Source organism: Pteropus medius, unplaced genomic scaffold (genome assembly GCF_902729225.1).
Source record: "Pteropus medius unplaced genomic scaffold, Ma_sr-lr_union100, whole genome shotgun sequence".
NCBI classification, from domain to species: domain Eukaryota; kingdom Metazoa; phylum Chordata; class Mammalia; order Chiroptera; family Pteropodidae; genus Pteropus; species Pteropus medius.
This window is the reverse complement of record NW_024350925.1, coordinates 1,022,818-1,050,649: the sequence shown is the minus strand read 5'-3', so window position 1 is coordinate 1,050,649 and position 27,832 is coordinate 1,022,818. Positions and strand designations below refer to the sequence as shown.

Genomic DNA, 27,832 nt, shown 5'->3' with positions numbered 1-27,832 from the left:
TAATGTTCTAAGGAAAATGAGCAGCTCACTGTCAAAAATGACTTAAACGCACTTCTGTCTCACCAAAAGGTTATTTTTTTTTAAAAATACTGAAAATACCAATTTTAGACGATGATGTGGAGCGATCTGAATTCTGATCATTACTAATGGCAGTGGAAATCAGTACAAAGCCTTTGGAAAACTATTCGGCCGTATCTAGTAAGCTAAACATACATCTACTCTACGACTCAGCAATTTCACTTCTAAGTAAGCATTCAACAGAAGTCAGTGCGCATATTCATCAGAGGACATACACAAGAATATTACAGCATCTCTATTTATAATAGCCGAACATTAAAAATGACCCAAATGTCCATCGACAGGAGAATAAATGAATGAATGGTGGCATATCCGTACAAAGGAATACTTGACTACTGATACAGGCAATAACATGAATGAATCTCAAAAACATAATGCTGAGAAAAAAAAATGCAGACACAAAAAAGGACATAATGTTTGATTCTATATATACGACATTCTAGAATAGGCAAATCTATAGTAATGGGAAGCAGATGAGTGGTCGCCTGGTGCCACGGGTGGAGAGGATTAACTGTGAGGGGGCACAAAGGAACTTTCTGAGATGACAGGATTGTCCTCTCGATGGTGGTGGTGGTGGTTACGGAGGGGCGTTCATTTGTCAAGACTCATCAAACCGTACACGTAAACTAGGTACATTTTGTTATGGGTAAATAATACTTTGAAGAGATGAGTAAAAATTTTTAAAAACTTGTAACGGAAATATAATAAATGCAATAAAAACTGATGGACGGGATGATTCTTGGAAGGTGATGAGGGGCGTAGTTTTTAATGCACCTGAAGTTCCTCTATAAAAACGGAGAAACTAGGAGAGCAAAACCAAAGACCGTGGACAGTATCGTGGACGAACCCTTAAATATGAAGAAGGGGGACAAATTACCAACAGCTACAAGATGCGTTATCGACAATGGTATGAAAGGAAGCAGAGGGAAGCGGTGGGGCATCTGACAGTCCGGAGAACCCCCAAATAGCCAAGGTTACTGGCCAGAAAGCTCATAGGGCCGATCTGAGGACCGTGGCTGCAACTGGGAGAGGTTCCGGATCCGAGCAGGGGAGAAGCACCAGGATCTCATTTTCAAATATTATACAAAAGCGACAGAAGAGGGAGCTCAAAAGCCGCGAAATTAGACAATCTACTCTAAATCCACTCCCCTTCTAAAATTAAAAAAATAAAATAAAAAAAAAACTTCTCATGTGAAAATGAGCAACAGGAAAGGATCAAGGCTATATTTATTATAATAAAAAGAGACTAAGGAAAATAACATCTGTTGACAATGAAAGCACAGAATATAATGCTATAAAACATGAGAATTATAACCTGCTACTTTAAAACAAGTAAAAATACATTAATAAAAAATTTAAGATAGGAAAGAACGTAAATAAAAATTAGAAAAACTCAAAAGGTAATAAAACTAAGGAAAGAACTGGAAATAAAAGAAAAAATCAGAAATGAACTCTTTTTTTTTAACACCTACAGCACCCAGTATTCCTGGGTGGTCTCCCATCCAAGTACTAACCAGGCTCGACCCTGCTTAGCTTCTGAGATCAGATGAGATCGGGCACGTTCGGGGTGGCATGGCCATAGACCAGAAATGAATTCTAAACTAGAAGGAGCACAAGAGTGAATAAACGCAACACATAATGCCTTAAGAGAGACAAAATAAAAATAATTTGGATTTGAGAAAAACTGATAAATTTATAAGACAGTTTAAAAAATCCAACATAAATAGAAGAAATCCAAAGCAAGGGAACAGAAGAAAATAATAAAGATTATAAGAAAGTTTTCCTGAAATAACTTTTTTTTTAACTTTTAAAAACGACTTGAAACAACACTTAAGGCAATTTATGTAACTGAGAAAATCGACCTCAAATGACCATATCACAGTAAAATTACTGGACATTAAAGAAAAAAAATATGTTTCCAGGTAAAAAGAACAAGGGAAAGAAAATCAGCCAGTCATCAGGTTTATTGACGGCAATGGCTTATGCCAGAAGACAATAAAGTTATGTATTCAAGATACACAGGAAAGGAAATGTGAGCCAAAGATTAGATGTCCAGCCAAACGGACTGACCGGTGTGGGCTGAAGTGTGTCCTCGCTCTCAAATTCCTATGTCGAACTCCTGATTCCCAGTACTTAAGAATGTGACCATATTTGCATACAGGGCCTTGAAAAAGTGATAAACTTAAGATGAGGCCTGAATCCAATCTAACCGGTGTCCTTATAAGAGGACATTTAGGCACACAGAGATACGAGGGGTGTGCATGCACAGGAAGGGCCCTATGAAGCCACAGAGAGAAGGTGGCCTCTCTGCAAGCCGAGGACACAGGCGTTAGGAAGAACGCAATTTGCTAGCACTTTGATTTTAAACTTCTAGCCTCCAGAACTGTGAGAAGATAAATTTCTGTTGTTTACGTCTCTCGGTCTGTGATATTTTGTCATGGCAGCCCGAGCAAACAGATACACTGACTTTCTAGAACACAGGCTACGAACAATTATTGCCATGCAACCATTCAGGAAGACTGCTGTCATAAACCTTCCTAGCGAATCTACTAGAGAATAAACTTCGGAAAAGCAGAATGACTAGAAAGACATTCACATCAGGACTGGTAGCGAGCATTAAATAAATATGATAAACACACACACATACTTGTAGGACAAAGATTCAATGACGGTTCGAAGGGAGTACAGTATGTAATTGCTAGAAGTATTAGCTGTTCTGGATCAGTTATGTACGTGAGTGGGATGAAGCCAGTGAGTAATTACGTGGTATTCTAATTCTATTATCCCGTATATCTTTGGGAAGCAAGATTCTCAAATATGAAAGAAAGGAGATATAGATAGCAGATAGGAATTAAGGCCAGAATTTCAATTACAGTACCAGTGTGAACTCACGAGGCATTTTTTCTTAAATGGCTTAGAAATGACAATCTGACCTGTAGCTACGAGCATCGCCGGCGTCCAAACTGTGGCCTTGAAATACCATTTCCCACGAAAAAGAAACCAGGGAGTTTTGGAGAAGTAGCTGATTCCAGGCCTGGGGTAGGAAATGCACTAGACGAGTCTGAAATATCAAATATGTTCAAATTCGTGAGTTTGTAACAACTCAATTTTTGTTACAAAGTAAATAAAATTATCCATGTTAGCACTATGCGAAGGGTCTCTAAAATTGTACAGCAAATAATTAACAGCTCATTTTGTGCCTAAGATTATCGAGAATTTTCTTTTAAAGTCACGACCTTCTAGATTGTTTAAAAGTCGAGGCGCATATGTTACTTTTGTAATTAGCAAAAAGAGCAATTATTTTTTTAAAAGAATTATGATAATCGCATAGTTCTCAGGAATCAGCGTATAAAGCGAGGCACTCTGATGGACTTAAAACTAACAACGATTCACACTAGGCTTTGGTAAACGGTAAGAATAAAGTTTCCTAAACTGCCTTTTGGACTGCTTTTGTATTCGTGCTCAAATGTCATTTGTACTATTATCAGTACAAACGCATATTCTTTCACACATGGATTTCTGATCAAGTGGTTCAGTACTTAGAAAAATAGAACGCTGTTTTAAGTTGGAGCCATTTTCTTCCCTCTGCCTTGGTGGGGTGTGAGGGTCTGAGGGGCAGCCAGTTATATTTGAATTTCAGATAAATAACAAATAATTCTTTAGTATAAATACCTGCAATATTTAGGACTTCTTTATATCGAAATTCAAGTTTAACTGGGCATCTTTTTTTTTTTTTTTGGCTGGTTTGTTGTTTGTTTTCCAGTTTTTCTCTAAATCTGGCAAGCCGGCCTCCAAGTGATTCTGATCCCTGTTGTACTTTGAGAACCTCGGGGTTGGGGCAGATAAGAGGCTGGGTTCAGATCCATCCGACCTCAGTGCTTTAACCACGGATAGGATCCCACAGATAGGACAGGTATCTCCTTAGGGCAAAGGGAACCAGTGGGGCCAGGCCGAACAGCCTCAGGACCTAGAGCAAAGTTCCGTAGCAGAAAGGGCCTGGATTTTGTCAGAAAGTTCCAACACGCACAGTGACCGCCCCTCTCGGGCCGAGGCGGGACTGTTCTGTGAGCCCCCGAAGCAGGGGTTCTCAAGCACGGCTGATGCCGTCCCCTGGCCACGTCTGGAGACATTTTGGCTGTCACAATACGGAGAGTTAGGGAGGGTGAGCTACTGACATCTAGCGAGTAGAGGCCAGAGATACTGGTAAACATGTCACAAAGCGCGGGACCGCACCCCCCGCCCAACAAAGACTTACCCAGCTGCAAATTCCAAGTTCTGGAGCCGAGAGACCCTGCTCCAGAGCAGGTCAGCGCGGAGAAAGAGCCGCCCTGCCCGCCGCAGCCTCGCCCCTACCCCGAAGCACCGGGCGGCCTGAGAACCAGGCCTTCAGACGCCCCGCGGGTCGGGGCTTGGGCAAGCTGCCCAGCTCTCTAAGCTTCTGTCTGCCATTCCCCACGATGCGGGTACAGTTATTTGCCTCATAGGGTGACTGCAGGGATTACTGAGCTAATTCAGCATTTCAGATCCAAACACTCCTCCTCTACCTGCTGCTCAATGCTGACTTCGCGGGGCTTCTGTTCAGCTCTTTCCCCTTCACACTGTCTTCTAGAATGGTCCTGTCTTTGAGATCCCAATGACACGATTTTGGCTGTCACCTACCAGCCGGCGGCTCCTGACTTGCCACCTCGTGACTCTAATCTCCTTCGGAACCACAGGCTCACGCTTTGAGCTGCCTACTAGATAGGTCATCTCATATTCAGCACGTTCAGAATTCGGTTCTAAACAGGGCAGTCGACTGAAGTTCGAGTTGACAAAAACCTGTGAAAAGATGCCCAAGCTCAGCTAGCAGCCAGGAAAATGCAATAAATGCAGTATTTCTCAGAAAGAGTGGCAAGAATTAATGAGAAAGATAACATCCAGTGTTGGTAGAGATTAGGGGGAACAGGCACTTTCGCACACTGCTCATACAAGTATGACTTGCTATGACCTTTTTAGGAAAGCCATATTGCAATATCTGTTTGAATATAATATATGTCCCTTATATGCCAAGGAAATTGCTGCACAGGTCCCTAGGGTCCATGTACCAGGATGCTCATCACATTGTTGCCCATGTTAACGGGAAGTTAGAGGTAATCTGCTTCCCCAGCACCGGAGGAATGGATGGAAAAACGGGATAGCACTGTGCAGCAGACAGAAGGGATGCCTCACATGGATAGAAATAGCGACAGGAATGTCCTTTACAATAGAGTGCTAGGTAAAAAAAAAAGCATCGAATGTCTAATACAATACGATTTATGTAAATTAAAATAACACACACGTAAAACAGCAAATGGCATTTTATAAGAATACATTCAAACAAAAAAAGACATTAAGGAATGGTTGCCTGTGGCGTGAAGGGGGCATGGGAGTGGGGAATGGGGCTGACTCAACCCACAGCTCTGAGGGCCTCCCCTAAAATGAATAGCACCTTGACTTTGACCTTACAGTCTGTTCCCAATTTTTTGCCACTAACAATGATACTGCAACAAATATTCCTTATATGTATATTTGTATATCGGTGATTATATTTTAAAAGCATATATTTTTCATTGTGATATCTCTACATATGGAATAATATGCAGTTATTAGAAAAAATGAGTTACAAAAAAATCCACGCCAAGACACGTCATAATTAAACTTCTGCGGATGAAAGACAAAGAAAATATCCTGAAGTCAGCCAAAGAGAAAAGACGCACTACTTATCAAAAACATCAGTCTGAATGATGGCAGATTTCTAATCTGAAACCACGCAGCTCAGAATAAAAACACACACAATTTTTCTAGTGCAGAAAGAAGGGATTTTCAGTTTAGGGCAGGAATATACAAGATGAGCCTGGATCTTCTAGTAGCACCAAGAAAGGAGTATTCAAAAGGAAAAAAAAAACCCACAATGATGGGGGCGTGTCAGAGGGACACAGGAGCCAACTAGTAGGCAACTCAAAATATGAGTATAAAATATAACAATAAAATAAATATCCATGAGTCTATACTGATATAAATAAATGCTTAGATGGAAAAATATATGCATACGTACAAACATGCACGCATTCCTGCATGCATACATACGTGAGGGAAAAGAGACAAATCTCCCATGTAAAATTGAAAATAATTTTATGTGGCTACTTCGCTCTCTACTCAAGTTTGGGTGCACACAGGCAATCTGCTTACCCACCACTGGATGAATGGATGGGCAAATGTGGCAGGAATATATATATTTTTTTACAAAAAAGTAATCATCAAAATCATACACACAGAGACACGTATGCACATATACCTATGTGTATATACATGCATATACGCTCATTGAAAAGGTGCTACAACGGGAAGGAAAGACATACGGAAAGGGAGGGACTAATAATAAAATAAAATGGTAAAAAAAGGGGGAGGTATCATTAACTTTATCTTCTTGTATTTTTGGTTTATTTCACTTGTTACAGTAAGAACGTATTGTCATTTAAATTTGTAATTTAAAAGAAAATCGCAAATGAGTAAATTTTTTGAGGGAAATTTTCCCCTCGAACCTACTTTGGCTCTTATTCTCTGCTTCGGTGAACTGGTGCCATCATTCACTCCCGAGACAAGAGAACTGCGAGTAATTCGAGATCCTTCCTTTTAACCTTCCGCCCTTCTACTTAATTGCTCACCAAATCCAATATTTATTAATTCGTAAATATCCCTTACCTTCCTCTAATTAAGCATAAGTCCTGTCTAGTCTAGTTCCTAAATCCCTTTTAAATCCCTTTCTCCCTTTACCACCCCTGTCATTAAGGTGTCTTTTAGTTCAGGACTTGGTCATCTCAATAGCCTTTAAAATAATCGCGTTTTACTCTCTGACCCAAAATCTCTCATACGATGCTTTCAGAATCATCTTTCTAAACACTCATAGTGTACCAGTTGACACAGAAATGAATATATTTTAATTTTAAGAGGCATACTTCTATTTCAGTCTTCATAAGAACATATATTAGAGTCATGATTTCAAAGATATTATTGCCTAAATTTAAGAAATGAAAACAGTGAAGGTAGAAGATGAGCAAGTGAAGTTAGAAAACCATAGTCTGTAAGAATAAAGCCCAGAAGCCCTGAGTCTTCATGATCTGACCCCATCCTACCTTTCAGCTTCGTCATCATAAATGTACCACCCCAACTAGAGAGAACTTTCCGATGGCCCCAAGCCCGCCATGCTCTTTCATTCGACTCTGCCCTTCATCATGCCGTTTTCATTCTACTTAGTAAACTCCTTCTTTTCCTTCAGTATTCAGCTCAAATATTTCTTCCGTGAGGGATTTTTTTTTGTACATGAATGTTCATAGCAGCTTTATTCATAATTACTGAAAAGCAGAAGCGTCCAAAGTAAGAGAATGGATGAACGGCCCGTGGTAGCTCGAGCCAATGGGATAAAAGGGAACGAGCTGTCGAACCAGGCAGAACCACGGATGAACCTTAAATGTATATTGCTAAGGGAAAGAAGCCAGTCTGAAAAGACTACATACAGCATAATTCCATTAACGTGACATTTTAGAAGAGACAAAACTATAGTGACAGTGAAAATATCAGTGACTTTCAGGAATCTGGGGAGGAGGAAGAGGGTTGGATAGGAGAAGCACGTGGGGGAATATTTTAGGGCACTGAAACTATTCTCTATCTGAGGCTGTAATGGTGGATACTTTACGCGTTTTCCAAAACCTACAGAACTTTGCAACACAAAGAGTGAAACTCGACGTATGCAATTAAAACCAAAAAAAAAAGCTTTTAGATCAAGAGATACAAGGTCAGAATGCAAAATGTGAAGAAAGAATTTAACTGCGTCACGAATGTACGAAACGAACGTACCGAAGTGGGTGGGGGCGAAGGCTCACACCAGGTAACTGGAAATGAGTGATGTCTGTAAGATTACAGGCAAAAGCATCAGCACGTAAGCGCTGCCTTCTAGTTGGCATGCCTCTTCCCCATGTGGGCACAGGCCAGCAGTTCTGAAAACTCTGTCCACACATACTGGCACGGAAGGGTTAACCGGATGGTGGACTGCAGAGCCCGGTGCCTCCCTGCTGGAGTGAGAGGCTGAGAGGCTGCAGACACACAAAGACAAGGGCTGAAGCAGTCCTTGTGCCGATGGAGAAGAGCTGGAGACATCAGTATGCACCCACTGTTTAGTTTAATACAGACACATTTAGAAACGTTTGTGTATTTGTTGTTAAATTAATTAAACCGAGAGGCCATTAGACAATGTGGCTTTAATGGGATGGTGACCTATAGGACAGACAGACAACTGAATTTGAAGCTAGAGCAAATAAATAATTTTCTTACTTTGCCTCTGCCTTTTCTCCACTTCCGGTTTGGCAGTGCCTGATCAGAATGGATTTTTTTGCTCAAACTCCCCTATATTTTAATGTGCTTCGGTTTATCTTCCAAGATCTTGGCGTGAGAAGAGGGAATCTGAGGACATTCCCTAAGGCCACCAGCAGCAGGGAGTGACCAGGCGAAGGCACCAGCTGGGCCCCGTGTCCTTGCCACCCCCCTCGCTTCCCATGGCTGGGCACAAGGCCTCCGCCCCCATCCCAGCCCCTCAGTTCTGGCATTTTGAGCTTTTGGACTCTATTGTAGTGCTTGCACTTGATAATATAGTAATCACTTATTAATATTTCCATGCTCCCCTCCAAGTCACGAAGTCTTTCTGGACAAGAACTCTTACCCAACTTCTTATCTCAGAGTCACAAAATACCTGTCTAAGTAAGTGCTCATAAAATGTAAGCTGACTGAAAAGACTGTGGTCTGGAATCCAGGGTCAAGAAGTGACTTCCCTAAAGGTAAATCTGTTTTGCGTGTTACTGCAGCTTCCTGTCTTCGTTGAGACACTGCCCCGGTTGCCTGGAAAAGAACACAAAGGTCAGAGTCATGGAGGTTTCAGGGACAGGAACAAAACAGATTAGAAAGGCTTAAAGTGAGGCCAGGGTTCCCCCAAGTGGCATTAACTCGACTCTTCTGCCCGGTCATCTCCGTCTCTGTGGACCAAACCTTCTATCTTCCCTATCTGCTCTCTGACTATCTGAGCTGAGTAAACCCAAGAATTATGGCCTCAGCCTACTTCTGGGATCAACAAAAACAGTGTCCTTGACATGAGGTAACAGAATGGACATTGCTCTGCTGAGGTTTCATCTCTGTGTTGGAGTTTGGAACTCTTTGGGTTGGTACAAGGCACGGCAGTCGTAAAGGTTGTTCGTGATGGCGGGGGAAAGAGATGCAGGTGAGGGGAGAGAGGGAGAACTAGATTGACTATCGCCACACAAATCTCACATGGAAAACATTTAAACACTCTGGCTTAAGGTCAGCCCTGATGATAGCTCCACTTCCTGTAGGAATGCTGACAGGGCAGGCAGAGCGAAGTGGGGAAAGGTTGCAGGTCCCTTACGTGACCGACTTGGAGTTCTCCCTCCACATGCCCATCCTCCCTTTCACACTAAACACAACCCTTACGGCTCACTGTCTCTGTGGGGTCATCGGTTACATACTTTGACGAGGGAATCAGGGCACAGGGGTTGAATGTTTCCAGCTTTCTAGGGGCTCCTTGCCTTGGGAAATCCATGGCTACAGTCCCCACAATCCACGAACAGGCAATGTGGCACCGATCTGCCATGTAACCGTTAATATGAAAGGGTATGTATTGAAAATTCGTTTGCAACTTTTAGTTACTGTTGGAGGAATGGGAAATGGTACCAATAAAGAAGCACCAGATAAAATGGGACCTCGAGTCTCTTTATTAAGCTTTTCTTCCTTTAGCTCCTCGATTCTGAAAGCCAGACAGGATTGGGCACATGCAGGGGTGGGGCGGGAGAGGCAGATGGCTCACTATAGAAAAGGCAGATGCGAGGGTATATGGTGCACAGAGGAACAACGGACCTGAGCTCACTAAACATCAACATCCAATATTTTAAAAGATGTTTTCCATTTAAAACGATACCTGTTTATTACAGAAAATGTGGAAAAGGAAGCCTTCTAGGTGATTCCGTCTATATTCACTCTCTACGGCGGGCTCTCTCAAACATTAATATACATAACATCACGGGAAGCTTTAATGAACGTAACACAGAAGCTTGTTACAATGCAGATTCCAAGATTCTAACTCAAGAAATGGATTAAGTAGATCTGGGAATCTATTTTAAATAAGCAGACCAGGAAATGCAGAGGGTCCACACTTTGATTCTTATTATTACATCTTTCCTTCCTTTAACGATCTCATCCATCGAGGTAATCAAAGTCTCGCTTATATGAATATTGAGACTGTCACTACGTCAATGGGTAAGATGACTAAAGACTACTGCATATTTCTACCCTCAACCTGAGTTTAAGAACCAAGTTTCAAACTACTCGCAAGATATGATGTGCCTCGCCACCACCTCCAACTCAACATGTCTGAAACTGAAGTCATTATCATTCAGTGAATAGCACCTTCTAACTATGTACCTGAAACTATGCTAAGATGAGTTAAAGTACAGTCCTCGTCTTTGAGATGCTCCCACACTAAATGCTGTAATAAAACAGAATACAGTATTATAGGGATTCAAATGCCAGAGCAATTAGTTTTGCCCGGGAGGTAGAGGGTAGGGTGGTAAGGAAAGATCATGTAGAGAACACTTCTCTAAATTCTCTATTAGAGAAAGGGGTAGACAATACATTCATAAAATACATCCCTCGACCACTCAGCTATTGGTAACTTCATATTTTTATATCAACGCATAGTAAGTTTAGAATGAGTTAGTATGATGTAATTGAAGAATGCTATTATCTGACAGAGTATGATGTAATCTACCCAGGCAAGAACGATGTATATTAACAGAAAGAAAGCGCTCTATATACCATCTAGGCAAAAATGGAGCAGGAAAAAACTATGTCGATGTGTCCTCAGCGCATGGACTAGGGAACCTGGTTGGTAGACACAAGTACTAAGAGTTAACATTTACTGAATGATGCTTATGTGCCAAAGATATGGATGATTTAGTTTAATTCACACAACTTAAGACGTAGGTCCTATTATTAATCACGTGTATGGTGGATCGTGCGACATATGTAGCCCTTTAGTGGAGCTAGGCACATCATGTCTTTATTTTGTTTTGTTTCTAAACCACCGCTATTTATTTTGATAGTATGATACTAGAACTTGATCACGTTTATAGAGGTGAATGCTTTTTATTATAATAAAACATACATAAAATTTTAATCATTGTTAAGTATAAACTCAGGTGGCATTAAGTACATTCATACTTTTTCATCTTCCTCATCTGAAATTCTAGACCCATTAAACAATAACTCCTCATTCTCTCTCCCCAGCCCCTGTAAATCACCATTCTGCTTTCTGTCTCTATGCATTTAACTCCCTGGGGACCTCATATAAGTGGAATCATACAGTATTTGTCCTTAGGTGACTGACTTATCTCAGTATGTCGTCAAAGTTCACCCATGCTGTAGTTATTATCAGAATTTCCTTCATTTAAGGCTGAGTAATATTCCATTCTATGTATAAAGCACATTTTCTTTACCATTTATTCATTGATAGACACTTGGGTTACACTTCCAGCTTCTGGCTGTTGGGAATAGCGCTGCCATGAACATGAGTGTACAAGTATACACCCAGAAGTGGAAATGCCGTTTTGTATTTTTAATCACATTTTATATTTTGCTTCTCAACCCTTTTCTTCAAATGTGTTACTTTTCATTAGGAAAAAAAAGTTGCTAAAAAGGAAAGACAAATGTTATACACATGTAAGAAAAAATAATTAATACAGTGGTATTTCCTGTCTACTGGCTACAGAATTCAAGTTCCAAATATGATCAACTTTGGATGAACTGACCAAACTACGAAACAACAGGTCAAATCCTGGTCTTGGAAATGCCATGAAGATAATGGTATCTTTAAGGCTCAATCTAAAGCAGACTGCTGACTCCTTTCTGATCTCTAAGCTGCAATTTTGGTGACTCCAACTTTAGGAATAGTGAATACAAAATCTAGAAATAAGGGATTCTTTATCTCCTTTCCCTTCATTATTTTCCTGAATTAATTTCAGAATCAGAAGAAGTATTAGAAGTCAATAAGTATAATCCTTTTATAATACAATACACCTAAATGTGCCCTCTGAAAGTGATTTTAGTGTGTAGATATTTGGCCTCCAATGACATTAACCAGGGTATGGATCCCTTAAATATAATCGCAGGTGGTGCTTGTTCATATAGACTAATATTTCAGGGGGTACTTTCCAAACATTCTAAACCCGTTTATACAAGAAAAGCTAGCTTCTCCATTTTATAGAGTAGGAAACCTTACCCTAAACTTGCTTCTCAGGCTGATGACACAGCTCAGCAACTCTTAAGATGAACTACAAATACATCAAGCAAAATCTTCCTTAAAGAAAAATATGGTGGGGTAGTAATTGCAAATGGGTATGGGGTTTATTTTGAAGGTGATAAAAATGATTGAAAATCGACTGTGGCAATAGTTGTACAGCTCTGTGAATACACTAAAAACAGTTATTTGGATACCTGAAGTGAGTGAATTATATAGTATGTGAGTTATGTCTCAATAAAGCTGTTATTTTAAAAAGATATTAAGAGAATGAAAATACAACCCTCAGAATGGGAGAAAATATTTGGAAATCATATATCTGATATATGATTTTATCTACAGCTCCAGAATATATGAAGAACTGTGATGATTCAAAAACAGAAAGATAACCCACTTTTTAAAAGAGCAGCGATTTTCATGGACATTTCTTTAAAGGAAATACACAAACGGTTAACATGCACATGAAAAGATGCTTGCCATCACTAATCGAGATACCCCTTCGTATCCACAAGGATGGCTATAATCAAAACAACAGATAATAACAAGTGTTAGTGAGGATATGGAGACCTTGGAACCCCCATATACTGCCACTGAGAATGTAAAGTGGTGCAGCCGCTGTGAAAAACAGTTTGACGATTCCTCAACAAGTTAAACATAGAATTACTATATGACCGAGCAATCCCACTCCTATGTATATACCCGAAAGAATTGAAAACAGGTGTTCAAGTAAAACCTATGGCATATATGTTCATAGCAGCACTATTCACAATAGCTAAAAAGTGGAAACAACCCAACTGTCCCTCAATGGATGGACGGATAAACAAAATGTGGTGTATCCATACAATGAAATATTATTCGACCATTAAAAGGAATGCAGTACTGATACGTGCTACAGCGTGGATGAGCCTTAAAAACGTCATGCTAATCATTTCACAATGTATACAATCGCATATATATGTATATGCACATATCGAAATAGCACATTGTATACCTTAAATATAGACAATGTTTGTAAATTATACCTTTATAAAGCATCGTGCTAAATGAAAACATCATGCTAAATGAAAGAGGCCAAACACAAAGAGAGGTCATATATTATATGATTCCATTCATATGAAACATCTAGAATATGTAAATCTATAGAGACAGAAAACAGAGGAGAAGCTGCGGGGGCCCGTGGATGGGGAAATGGGGAGTGACTGTTTAGCGGGGACGGGGTTTCCATTTGGAATAATAAAAAAGAGGTAATGGTTGCACTGTATCTTGAATATATTTAATATCATTGAATTGTACAGTTAAAATGGTAAATTTCACGGTACATGTATTTTACCACAAAAAAAAAAGAAAGAAAGAAAGAAAGAAAAATTCAGGACGCGTAAGGGGTTCCAGGAAGGCATTAGAAATAACAACCTATAAATGGGATATAGGCTTCATTATATCACAGCTTGGAAAATACAAGTATAATGGATATAACCAGTTAAGATACAGGAATGCAAACGCGTAACCCTGTAAGACTAACTGGTGATTGGAATCTTTTATCGTGGAAAAGTAATCAGTAATGGAAAAAACCTTAGATGCCATCGTCATCTCTCCTATAGTAAAAAAAAAAAAAAATGATGAGTACAGAGAAGGAACATGACAATCTCCGTTATAGTGATCTGCTCTGCAGATAAACACTGATTGCACCACTAAACTACACATCACGATTTGCTTTTTTGCTTCTTCGTTTTGAAATTTTTCCATGTTTCTACATATATAGTTCATTTCTTTTAACTAACTTTAATAAAGAATTCCTTCATGTGAATATACCACAATTAACCGATCCGTTCACTTAATAATAGACATCTATGCTTCTAGTTTGTCACTACTAGAAGCAATACTGCAATGAATATCCTTGTATGAGTCCTTATGCACTGCGAGTGGAATTAGTGGCTTGAAAGGTAAGGACATCTTCGACTTTACTATATATTGCTAAATTGCTTTCCAAAGAGGTCGTGTAGGTCCTCAATCCCCTATCTACACTTTTGAAATTTTAAAAAAAAAAACCCTGGAAAACAAAAGGTATTTTTATAATTTGGCCTTTTTAGTTTGTTTATGATATTTTAGTATTTTCTGTTATTTTCAAGTTTTGCATTTTAATGTCGTCAAGGTTCTCAATCATTTCCTTTACGGTCATCCTTTACCTCGCTACTCAAGCCACTACAAACTGGCTTCTGAACCACAGCGGTCCAATAAAACCGCTCGATAAGGTCACCAACTATCTTTTAAAAGCCAGATGTCATGGATATTTTCTCTTATGGCTGAATAACTTAGTTGACCTCTGCGGCATTTGCTATTATTCATCTTTCCTACCTTAGAAATTTCACCTCCCTTAGCTTCTTTGATATCTCGATCCCCTTATCTCTCTGACTCTCCCTCTCAACCGGTGGCCTATACAGCATTAGTGGGATACAGCAGTGTGCAGTGTGGCTATCTATCTATCTATCTATCTATCTATCTATCTATCTATCTATCTATCTATCTATCTATCTTACTATCTATCTATCATCTATCTTTTCATTCATCTATCTACTCCATTCCATCTATCATCTATCTATCATCTATCTATCTATCTATCTATCTATTCATTCATCTATCTATCTATCATCTATCTATCTATCTATCATCTATCTATCTATCTATCTATCTATCTATCTATATCTATCATCTACAGACACACACACACAGTTCTAGTACTTTCTAGTTCCTGATTGTATCTTAGGAAGGTAATAAATTCAGAGGATCAGCACCTTACGCCAAACCACGGCTATTTTGAATTTTACTAATGCAGAATAGATTATTTACCCTAACAATCGGCTCCCCTTCTCCATACCCCATTTCTATTAGCGGTACCATAATTCTTCCGGTCTCTCAGGTCAAAGGCTTGGCCTCATCTTTGGGTTCAGGGTTCAAAAACAGATCTCTCATGTACTGCATTATAACGGGTCTCACTTACACATACATCCTTCTTCGATGCTATTGAGACCTCCGCCACCCCGGGGCTCATTGCTTCACACGTGGATTTCCATGAGAGATTCCTAGCCGCTTTCCCTTTCCTGTTTACCAGTCTATCTTAGGCACAGCTGTTGGGAAAAGCTTCCTAAAGTGCCGTTTTCATCATGCTCCAGCTGCGACGAGTCAGTCCAGCTTGCTTTTCTGCTCTCCTTGTTTCCTGTCGCTCTCACACTTGTCACCAGCACTACACTTACACCAGTTTCCTGCTCACTCTTCATGGATCACACCAGGCATAGTCCCATCTCCATCCCTTTCTTCGTATTGTTTCCTCTTCGAATGCCCTCCCATCTCGTCTCTGTATCTTAGCCTTCCTCTTGTTTAATAACCGACCCCAGTCCCACTGTTCAGTGATGCTTTTTTTAAATTACTGTCACCTTGAGCACACACGGTACCTCACATTATAATACTCCCAAAGCACCTGGCATAGCACTAGGCATGAAAAATCCAAATAAGCACTTACCTAAACTGACAGGTATATGAATTAACAAGAACGACATTCATAATATTTAACGAATATAACCTCAGTCTCCTTCATCGGCTCCTCATTCTCTGCCCACTTCTTAAATAATGCTAGAAAATGGGGATTATAGTAATACCTGCCCCAGTAAGGCTGTCATGAGAATTAAATGAACAAGTACATACAGAGCGCTTAGTATAGTACCTGCCACACAGTGGCCTCTCAGTAAATGTTAGCGATTATGACACCACAGTCACCAGTTGCCATTGACCTCGGCTCCTAAACCTGGGCCCCTTAAGGCCATTTCAATGCCATTTGATGGCCTTAAGCCCTTAACTCCTTTCCTACTCACCATATTCACCTAGTCAGCAAAGGCCTATTGATTTTTCTTTAGAAACGCCTCTCTGGATCTGTCACTCCCTCTCGTGTGTTCAGAACCTCATTTGTCCCTTGGGACACCTCCGACAACCTTCTAAACCACTCTCCCTTCCTCTGGCCTTTCCCCTGCTCAGTCTATTCTTCACACTGTAACCAGCTACTTAAACACAGTTCACTTTTCCCTTTAAAACTCTTCAAGGGCTTCCAATTATACAACATACTTTGGCATGCAAGGCCCTTTTGTGCTCTGACCCCTGCTTACCTGTCCGACTTTAGCTTCTAGCAATTCCTTATTCGATCCCTATAGCTCAGCTATACCAGTCTATCTGCAGTAACAAGAACGGGCACCACTGTCTTACCACAGCATGCTTGGGTAATTTATTGTTTTTCCCTGAAATGCCCTTCCTAACCTTGTCCACTTAGCTAATGTTTATTCATTCTGTCTCCCTTTCATTACCTTCTCTGTGAAGATGTCTCTAATCTCACTCTCCATTGTTACATTCTATCACATTTTCTGTTTGTTTCCTCTATTACTAGATCGTCTTTATTCCTTAAGAGCAAAAGTCACGTCTTATTCATATTTTTATTCTCAATGTGTCACACAGTGTCTAGTACAAAGTAAGAGGTCGATAGCTATTTAACGTCTAAACAAACCTCTTCTCCGGCCCTATTTCTGACTATCCTAACAGCTCTGGGATACACACGTTGCACTCCCTAGCCTCTCTCCTTTGCTTCTGCCAATCTCTGTGCCTGCGATGTCTTCCACCACCTCATGTCAGCCTACTGAAAACCTACCTATGTGCCAAGGGCCACATCATTCTCATCTCCTATTGCTACTTTTTCTCATCACTATGGCCAGAAATGATCCCCTTCTTCTCCTGTTCTCTGTCACATCATGACATTTTAGGATGAATAAGATACAAAGATCAATGCCCTGAAGAACTCTGTCTCCTGAGGGGATCCTTATCCCGGTTCTCAAAGTCTACTCAATACAAGTCTCACCTAGAGAGTGGTTCAAAGTCTTTCAGGCCCACCTTCAAAGATCCTGATTCATTGAGTGGGTGTGGGACCTGGGAACTGGCTTTTTTAAACAAGGATTCCAGGGGATTCCTGGAATTATGGATGAGTGGGTCTGCACGTGCCCTTTGGGATGTTCATGGGCCCCATGAAATTGCATGAAAAATGTGTAAAGGTATGTATATATGTGCATTTCCCTAGAAAGAGTCCACAGTTTATAGTATACCATCTATGACATCCCCCCACGAAAAAAAGTTTAAAACTCACTGATCAAATGGGAAACTTATCAATTGACATGTTACAAAAACAATTAACCTACATGCTAGAACATAAATATAAATACAGTGCTGCAGAAACAGATCCAGCAGCAATCAAGTGAGTAACACGAGGGTAACGAGTTAGGAGAAAACAAAGTGAGGACAAGTTTGCTAAGTGGAATGGAATAATACCAGTATTCTCGGCAGAGGAGGCAGCACGTGTAAAGGCACAGAGATACAAAAGGGAAGTTTTATATTCCATACGTTTAGAATATTGTGAGAGGAAGCACATGTGTATTATGAGACTAGAGACCTTGAATGCCAAGTTAAGAAGTTGAACTTTATCTTGGAACAGAGAAACAACAGTTGTTTTTAATCGAGGTAAAATTCATATAACATAAAATTCACCATTTTAACCATTTTAAGGTGGATCATTTCATGGCTTCCAGTACACTCGCATTGTTGTGCAACCATCACCACTATGTAATTCCAGAACACTTTATCACTCAAAAACAAATCGTGTGCCCATTAAGCTGTCACTCCCCTCCAGCCCCTGGCAACCACTAATCTGCTTTCTGTCTCTAAGGATTTGCCTATCCTGGACATCTCATCTAAATGGAATCATAGAGTATGTGGCTTTTTTCATCTGGCTTCTTTCACTTAGGATTATGTTCAGTTCATCCATGTTACAGATATATCAGTACTCCATTCGTTCGTTTTTGTGGGAATAGTATTCCATTGTAGGAAACAGCACATTTTGTTTAACCGTTCACCAGCTGATGGACATTTAGGTTGCTTCCTCTTTTTAGATATGAATAGGGCTGCTGTGAACCTTCACCTCCAAGTTTTTGTGAAAACCTGCTTTTAATTCTCTTGGATCTATACCTAGAAGTGGAACTGCTGAGTCATATGGTAATTCTGTGTTCAACTTTCCGAGGAACCCCAACAGAGACTTTTAGGCAGAGAAATGATCGGTGGGATAGTAACCACAGCCAAATGTAGAAGAAAATTGGATAGGAGAAGGGATGAGAGGCGGGAAGACCACAGAGGAAGCTATTGTAATAGTCTATGTAAGAGTAGGTCAGGGTTTAAATTAAGAAGAGGCTACAGAAGAGGTCAAATAACAGTGGATATAATGTTCGGGATAAGAAATGGGGATCAGTCAAGCAGATGACACTGACTTTGCTACCTTAGAAAACCAGAGGGTTGGTGACATTAACTGAAACTGAAAACATAAGATGGTGACGAACCTTAAGAAGGGTAGTAGAACACGGTGGCTAAGAGTATTCAGACTGCTTATGTTCAAATTCAGGCATAGCCACCTACTAGCATGTGACCTTTGGTAGCTTACTTACCTTTCCGTGTGTCGATTTCCTCATCTGGAAAACAGAGATAATAATATATCACGTTGTCAAGCTGCTGTGAGAAATAAAGTGAGTTAAAATATATAAAGCATTTGTACTAGTACTGAGCATATAGTAAATGCTCAATAAATATCACCTACTCTTAAATTTTATTGTTGATTATGATGTTATTTGAGGTAAAAAAAAAAATCCTAAGTCTGAGGTGCTAAGTCTAAAGCATTTAGGGGGGAGAAGCGCAGTAGACAGTCAGAAACACTAAACTGAATATTGAAAAAAAGATACTTAAAGCCACTGGCGTAGATGAGCTTTGTCACAGAGAATGTAAGTAAGATAAAAAGAATCAAGGACGGAATCTCCTCCCTGGGCTGTTCCTTACCCATCCTCTAAACGTCCCCTTGGGGACCAACGTTAGCCTATTCCTCTTGTTATAATTTCCCCAAGCAATCTCATAGATTCCATGTTTTTAACCATCACCTGAGTGCTGACAGTTCTTAAATTTCTACGTTCTGCTTCATCTCTCCCCTGAGTTTTAAATTCTTATATCCCGTTGCCTGATGAATGTCTCTTCTTGAACACCTCTAATCATGTCTGAAACTGAACTTATTGTCACCATGACCACCAAACCCGTTTCTCCTATATTCTCTACCTCAGTTGGTAGCACCATTTTCCTTCTAGGTTAAGTAAGAAAGCTAGAAGTCATCCTCTTGCTCAACAGTGCCACCACCAACATGTACACATCTTACTTCTCATTCATGTTTCCTTTTACTCTTTTAAAGATCTCTGGAATCCATTCCCTCCAACCCTACAACTGCCATAGTCCAAGCCCTTATCATCTTGTATATGGTACATGTAACAATTGAATCCTCACTGGTCTTCCAGCCCTGGATCTTGGCCAATTCCCATTTCGTTCCCACTCACCACATAGCCACCACAATTATCTGCTTAAAATAAAATTCTGACAATTATATTTTCTTAGAACCTACCTGAAGCTCTATAGGGCTCTTTTCCTAGCCTCTACCCTCCTTATCCTCATCTTCAGTCACTTGCCACTTGTTACTCTCCAGTGTTGTCTAAAGTTCAACAAAGTGAATGAGTACGTTAATGAGTAACACTGACCTATTTTAGGTCTCCTTTGTTAGAGTAGGAGAGGCAGAAGACATCTTGCAGTGTGCTAAGAAGAGAACCAATGGGAGGTAAGGAAGGACAGACGCAGATACCTGGTGTCAGTGTTTTGACAAATTTATCCCAAAAATTAGAGTGAAAGGAAAGGGAGAAATTATCGTTTGAGAACAGGCAGAATATTTGTTTCTGGATTGAGGAGTTGAGGATATTTGTCGATAGGAAAGAAGGAAGCAATGGAGAGGAAGTGGATAGAGATGGAAGAGAGAAGGGGGGAGCCAATGGAGCAAGGGCATGGACAAATAGGGAGGGGACCATCAAGAGCAAAGATAGAGAGTGCTCTTCTCTATTTCTTGTACTGTGGAACTTTTCACAATAGGCATGTGTCATTTCTGTGAAACCAGCAATTCATTACTTGAAGTAAGAGAACAGTAGAAGAGGTAGCCTTAGACAGGAAATCATGAGTCTGAAGAGAAGGAGGCGAAGATAGGAGTCGTCACTAGTCATCTTGAAGGTAGAGAGAGAGAATTTCTCAATTGATGACTAATATGTTCTCTGAAGTAGAAGACAGGCTCATAAGACAGTAAGAAGGCCACAGTGGAGGGCTTAAGGAAAATGGAAAATTCTTAGAAGAGGTGAACAGGAGAGAGAGAAAGGGTTGAAAACAGATAAGCAAAAGGCTGCAGAACAGTACAGTGAACCCAGCTGAGGTTGGGCATGCTAATTTTGCAAGAGCTCCTAACCGTGGGACTGTGATATTTACTCCAGCAAAGCTAGGCATGTCGGGATCACAAGAAGTAAGGCACATGGCTGAATTTACCCAAGATTGGGGATAAGTTGAGCAAGAAGGGAAATTAAACTTTAATATAAAATATATATTTACCTCCCCCACTAGCTATATCTCATTGACCTTTCTATTCCCTAGAGCCTTGTATATATTACATTCCAATATTTTGTAAGGACCCTTAACTAGTGGATTTTCACACAAGAAGGAAAAAATAGTATTAGTCATTGCGCTTTCTCCTACATTCTACAACCCAGCTCTTAAGAATGGCTCCCCTACAGTTAGCAGCTTCACTCAATGACTTGTCACAATAATTCTGATAAATATACAATCTTCAATTGAAGTGATCCTGGCCTTAATATAATATGCTACTTTCTCAGGTCATTCTGTGGGGAACAAAAATGATTTGTAATTTCCTGCCTACATGCTTCCCCCAAATTATCAACTTTCTCAAACAATTTTAGGTGTTACCAACTACTACCGAAACCCTCTGGTGTCTGCTATACACACTCTATAATAAGCCGCTATGCCAGCCAGAATGGAACTGGGAGATAAGAAGCTACAGGAAAATTCGAAATAAGTTTTTTAACCTAAGGTTTGAAAATCTATCTTATTTGCATCTTATCCTAATACTCCTAAGAAGAGGAAAGTTATTTTCTAAAACCTAATTAAGTACAGAGAAACTCATGAGGTATGAAAGCTCAGAAAGCTACACAATAGATGCATCTCTCATTAAATACAATCACTACAAAAATAATTAAAGAAATTAAAATGTTACACTGGAAAATATTAACTTAATACAAAACAAAGCAGTAAAGGAGGACTAAAGAAGCAAAATAAAAGATGACTCATAGAAAAAAAACTGGCAGATAAAATGGCAGATATAATCCAACTATATCAATAATATCGTTAAATGTGAATGGATTAAATAATCCGATCAAAAGGCAGTTACTGTCAGATGGATTAAAAAAAACAAGATAACACTACATGTTATCTACTGGAGAAATATTTTAAGTCAAAGATACGAATAGGTAGAAAGTGAAAGAATAGAAAAATCTATAGCATGCAAACGGCAACCACAAGAAAGCTAAAATGACTAGACTGGTATAACATAATATAGACTTTAAAATAATATGTTACTGCAGATAAGAAGAAACATTTTATAATGATAAAACTATCGGAAATATATAACAATTATAATATATTTGCCCCTAATAACAGAACCTCCAAATATGTGAGGCAAAAATAGAATCGAAGGGAGAAATAAACAGTTCAACAATAAGAGTTGGAGACTTTAATATGACACTTTCAATAATGGATAGAACAATAGGACAGAAGATCAACAAAGAAACTAAAGACGTGAACAACACTATACACAAACTAGACATAACAGGCATCTTCGGAATACTATATCAACCAATAAAAAAGTGTACATTCCTCTGAAGAGCACATGGAACATTCTCCAGGCCTCGGTAAATTTAAAATGACTGAAATTGTACAAACTATGTTTTTCGATCACAACAGAGTGAAATTAGAAATTAATAACAAAGACATTTGGGAATTTAACAAATATGTGCAAATGATGCACTCCTAGAAAAGCAAGGGTTGAAAAAAGGAATCACAAGGGAAATGAGAAGATACTATGAGATGAAAAAAATTGCAAACGGAACATAACGGAATTTATAGGATGTCACTAAAGCAACGCTTACAAGGAACTATATAGATAGAAATGCCTACGTTAAAAAAGAAAGATCTCAAATCAGCAACCTAAAGTTCGACTGGAAGACACTGGAAAATGAAGAGCAAACTAAACACGAAGCAAACAGAAGGAAATAATTAAGGATTAGACTGTAAACTTATAAAACAGAGACTAGGAAAACAATAGAGAAAATCACTGAAATCGAAAGTTGAGTCTTTGAAAAGATTAACAAAACTGTCGAACCTTTAGGTTTGAAGAAAAAAACCTTTAGGTTTGATGAAGAAAAAAAAGATGTCACTTACTAAAATCAGGAATGGAAGTAGGAACATCACTACTCACATTAGAAATATTAAAAACATTATTAGGGAATACTATGAAAAACTGTACGTCAACGAATTAGATAACCTAGATGAAATGGACAAATTACTAAAAAGACACAAAGTAACTAAAATTACTCAAGAAGAAATAGAAAATCTGAATCGATCTAAATCAGTAAAAAGATTGAGATGGTAATTAAAACATTTCCCACGAAGAAAAGTCGAGACACAGATGGCTTCACTAGTGAAGTCTACCAAACATTTGAGGAAAAGTTAAAACCAATTCTTCACAAATTCTTCCAAAAAAAAAAAAAAAAGAGCTTCTATGAGGTCACTATTACCCTGATATCAAAACAACAGACGTCACTAGAAAGTTACAGACCAGAATCTCTTATGCTATAGATAAACACACACAAAAAATTTTAAAAACAAACAACTTCCCACACTTGCAACATGAATCTAGCAATATATAAAAAGGATTAGAAACCATGACCAAGTAGGATTTATTCCAAGAAAGCAAGGTTAGTTTGACATCCAAAAATCAATTAGTGTAAAACACCATATTGATAGAATAAAGGACAAAAATCCCATCATCATCTCAACAGACACAGAAAACTGACAAATTTCAAAATCCTTTCACGATAAAAACATTTGATAAAGTGGGAACAAAGGAGACTTCTTCAATCTGGTAAAGGGCAGGTCTGAAAAACGCACAGCTAATGTAATATTTAACAGTGAAAGACTGAATACTTTTCCCTAAGTTCAGAAGGAAGATATGCATGTCTACTTTTGCCACTTTTCTTCAGCATTGTACTGGAGGACCTAGCCAGGGCAATTAGGCAAGAAAAGGAAGTACGAGGCATCCAGACTGGAAAAAAAGATGTAAAGCTATCTCTATTCATAGATGACATAGTCTTGTACATAGAAAATCCTACAAAATCCACTAAAAATGATTAGAAGTAATCAATAAATTCAGCAGGGTTTTGGGATGAGATAAATACACAAAATTGATGGTATTTCTGTACACTTGCAAAGAACAATCCCAAAATGAAATTAAGGAAACAATTTCATTTATAATTGCATTAAAAAGCAAAAAATAATTATAAATAAACATCAAGATATAAAACGTATACTATGAAAAACTAGGAAACACTGTTATAAGAACTTGAATAAGACCTACGTAAATGGAGACATCCCATTTTATGGATTATTAGAAATAATATTGTTAAATTGTTAATACTCCCCAAGTCGATTGACAGATTCCATATAATCTCCATCAAAATCCTAGCCTGTTTCTTTGCAGAAATTTATAAGCTGAACTTAAAATTCATATGGAAATTCGAGGGACCCAGAGTAGCCCCCAAAATCTTAGAAAACCAAGAACAAAGGTAGAGGAATCACATTTCCCAATTTTAAAACTTACTACACAGCTACAGTAATCAAGACAGTGTACTTCTTAAATAAGGACAGATTTTATATATATATATATATATATATATATATATATAATACTTTACACATATATATATATATATATATAATGTGCATATGTGTCAATGTGTGTGTGTGTGTGTGTGTGTGTGTGTGTGTGTGTGTATGAATAGAATTAAGAGTCCAGAAATAAACCCATATATCTGGTCAACTGATTTTTTTAAAAGGGTGCCAAGTACATTCGATAGGGAAAGAACTGTCTTTTCAGCAAGTGGTGCTGGGAACACTAGATCGCCACATGCAGAAGACGAAGTTAGACCCTTACTTCAAATTATATACAAAATTAACTTGAAATAGATCAAAGATCTAAATGTAACACAAGCGCAAATCTTCCTTACCTTGGATTGGGCAATGGAATCTTAGGTATGACACCAAAAATACAAATAAACAAATTAAAAAAATAGATATATTGGACTTAAGCAAAAGTAAAAACTTTGGTGCTTCAAAAGACAAAAGACATATCGAGAAAGTGAAAAGACTGCTCCTCCATCAGTTAAAAGACCCATGGCAAGATAGCGTCAGATCCCAGGGGAATGAGAAACGAGATCCCCAAGTATAAGAGCTTGGACTAGGAGAATAGAGGTCAGAGCTGCATCTAAATTAATTTTCTTACGGTCTTGAAGTCCAAGACATCTAGGATTATGAAGAATATCTCTCCAAATGCAATCGGTTTATCTAATTGTATTCTGGAAGGTAATGTCACATGCCCCCATTTCAGAATGCTCAGAGACAGAATAAAGCATATGTGAGACACTGCTTTACTTAGGAGAACTACTGCTTAGGAAAAGCAGATACACAGGTAACTCAGTAGGAAAATGATTTTTAAAGCACAATAATTCCCTTGAGGAGGAGAATTTGGAGGATGACTTATTTAGACAATAATTTGTGCTTTATTCTCCTTGCTGTAAAGAGTTAACCCTCCGCATCCTAAATTAGTGGCCACATCATGTGATGTGGTGCTCCCTGATGCTCCCTGCCCCAAAGGCCTTAATAACTGTTAGGAGACAGAATCCGAAGTAAAAAGTTACCAAACACACGGAAGGCAAAGGTCTCCCAGTTCATATTTTTGTGAGTTTTACCTCCGGGTTCTCACAGGAGGAAAAATCTCCTTGGCACTCCACTAGGAAGAAGGGAAAGCAATCATTTCGAAATCTGTCAAAGCTTTCTGTTTTACTAAGAAGACCTGTTCTCAAGAGAAATGATTTTTCCAGGCCCTAAGAGATTGGGATTTTATCAGAGCCTAACCAACCTGGGGGGAGGGCGATACCCCCTCTAGTCTCCCTGTAGCAGCTAAGGAGGTAGAATAAACTGAGAGACACTTAAGAAGGTCACATCCCAGGGTCACAGGCTCGCTAAGGGACCAGGATCTGATCACAGGACTGGGAAAGCTCCCCCTTCCCACACCTGACCAGTACGTTCCTGGAGGCCGGTTCACCCAAGTTCGTTTTTCCTAGTACATCATATCTGACTTCCAAAAAACCTACAAGGCATACCAAAAAGCAAAAAAACACAGTTCAAAGAGAGAAAGCAAACATCAGAACCACACCCATATATGCCAGATGTTGGAATTATCAGACCGTGGATTTAAAGCAACGATGATTAATATGCTGGGACTGTAATGGAAAAAGCAGATAACACGCAAGAACAGATGAGTGATGTAATCAGAGAGATAGAAATTCTAAGAAAGAATAAAAAAGAATTACTAGAGATGAAAAACACTGCAACAGAAATTAAGAATGCCTTTGATGGGCTCATCAGTACACTGGACAGGGCTGAGGAAAGAATCTCTAGGCTTAAGGGCATATCAATAGAAACCTCCAAAAATGAAAAGCGAAGTGAAAAAGACTGAAAAAAAAAAACCAAACCGAAAACAACCCAGAACAGAATACCTGAGAACCGTGGGTCAACAACGAAAAAGTTTAATATATGCATAACCGGAATACTAGAAAGAGAAGAAAGAGAAAAAGGAACAGAAGAATTTTTTTCAACTGATCTAACAGATAACAGTTTGCTCCAAATAATAACAACAATGTATTCAGTGCCATATACTTACGTGTGGGTAAGTGGGGGTGTAAATGCTTATGATAAGTGAAATGAACGACAGCAATGATACCAAAAATGGAAGGACACAATTAAGATTGTTTTGTTATTGTAAAGCACTCACACCGCCTGCCAAGTAACATACTGTTATTTGAAACGTGGACCCGGATTAGCTGTCAATGCATATTGAAAACTGAAGGTCGACCACTAAGAAAAGTTTCAAAAAATAAAGAGGAACTATGATCCATAGGCTAAGAAAGGAGACAAAATAGAACCATATTAAAAACTCAATTAAATCCACAAAAGACAGAGGCAGTGGTACCTGGCGGGTCCAGTGGGTCGCGTGCGGCGGTGGCCGAGAATGAGCGCATGTGGTCGGGGCAGCGGTCCTGTGGGACCACTGAGGCGAGGCTGGGCAGCGTGAATGTGGTCACGGTGGAGCCGGGGGCGCCTTCCCCAAGGGTGGGGACGAGAGGGCTTCCGGTGCCACCGGCTGGGAGGAGCCACCGTGGCCTAGGCTAGTGTATCAGAAATAGGGGAGGAGCACCCCACGGAGATGAAGGGCACCACCGAGCACCGGCAAGAGGCGAGTCACCGGTCGGGTCCCGAGGCGGGCGCTGGAGGCGACCAGAGTGCGCCCAGGGCGACCGGCTCAACATCAGCAAGAAAAAGGACTAGTTTACCGAATTTGGAGATGTGGTTGACTATGCAATAAAAATGGACCCCAACACTGGCAGGTCAAGAGGGTTCAGGTTTATCCTCTTTAGACACGCAGCCTGTATGGAAAAGGTCCTAGACCAGAAGGAGCGCAGGCTGGATGGCGTGTCACTGACCACAAAAAGGCCATAGCCGTGAAGAAGGACCCAGGAAAGAAAATGTCTGTGGGGGGGCTGCACCTGAAGCCACCCGGGCGACATTTGTCACCGAGAGTACTCAGGTGAGCTTGGGGAGAGCGAGGCCATTGAGTTGGCGATGGATGCAAAGCGGAACAAAAGACGAGGCTTTGTTCTCATCACCTTTAAAGAAAAGGAACCCGCAGAGAAGGTTCTAGAGGAAAAGTTCTCCACCGTCAGTGGAGGTGAGTGTGAAGTCAAGGTGGCCAGCCCACACAGGTGTATCGACAGCAGCAGTGTGGCTCTGGGGGCCGCAGTGGTGGCGATGAGAGTGCAGGGACCAGCTGGGCGACAGCCACCGCGGCATTACTACTCACCCTGTGGCCATTAGGGCTACGGCCCAGCTCCGATTACAGGCAGGGTAGCATAAATTACGGGGACAGCCAGCCACATGGCGGCCATCAGAATAAGCACAAGCCATACTGAGGTTTCGCAGGAGCGCTCACTGACTGCGCATGCGTCGTTTGGAGAGCGACTGAACGCAATCACGTACCGAACTTAACTTGGCATC

General features: G+C 39.8%; 1 protein-coding gene and 2 pseudogenes across 5 annotated transcripts in view; 1 reads left to right on the top strand and 2 right to left on the bottom strand.

Annotated features, from left to right (window-relative positions):
- SLC7A3 (solute carrier family 7 member 3) overlaps window positions 1–27,832 on the bottom strand; it is an 87,398-nt gene that overhangs the window by 31,020 nt on the left and 28,546 nt on the right. Inside the window, exons 1-4 of one of the 5 annotated variants that reach the window (XM_039841721.1) lie at window positions 8,840–9,915; window positions 7,951–8,186; window positions 5,287–5,328; window positions 3,012–3,139 (exon numbers count right to left, since the gene is read on the bottom strand). The exons of 1 other annotated variant lie outside the window; for it this stretch is intronic. The gene's annotated coding sequence lies outside the window, so the exon portion shown is untranslated. 3 more of the 5 variants (XM_039841720.1, XM_039841719.1, XM_039841722.1) reach the window with 3 other exon arrangements.
- LOC120585421 (uncharacterized) lies at window positions 1,544–1,662 on the bottom strand (annotated as a pseudogene).
- LOC120585418 (heterogeneous nuclear ribonucleoprotein A/B-like) lies at window positions 9,340–27,747 on the top strand (annotated as a pseudogene).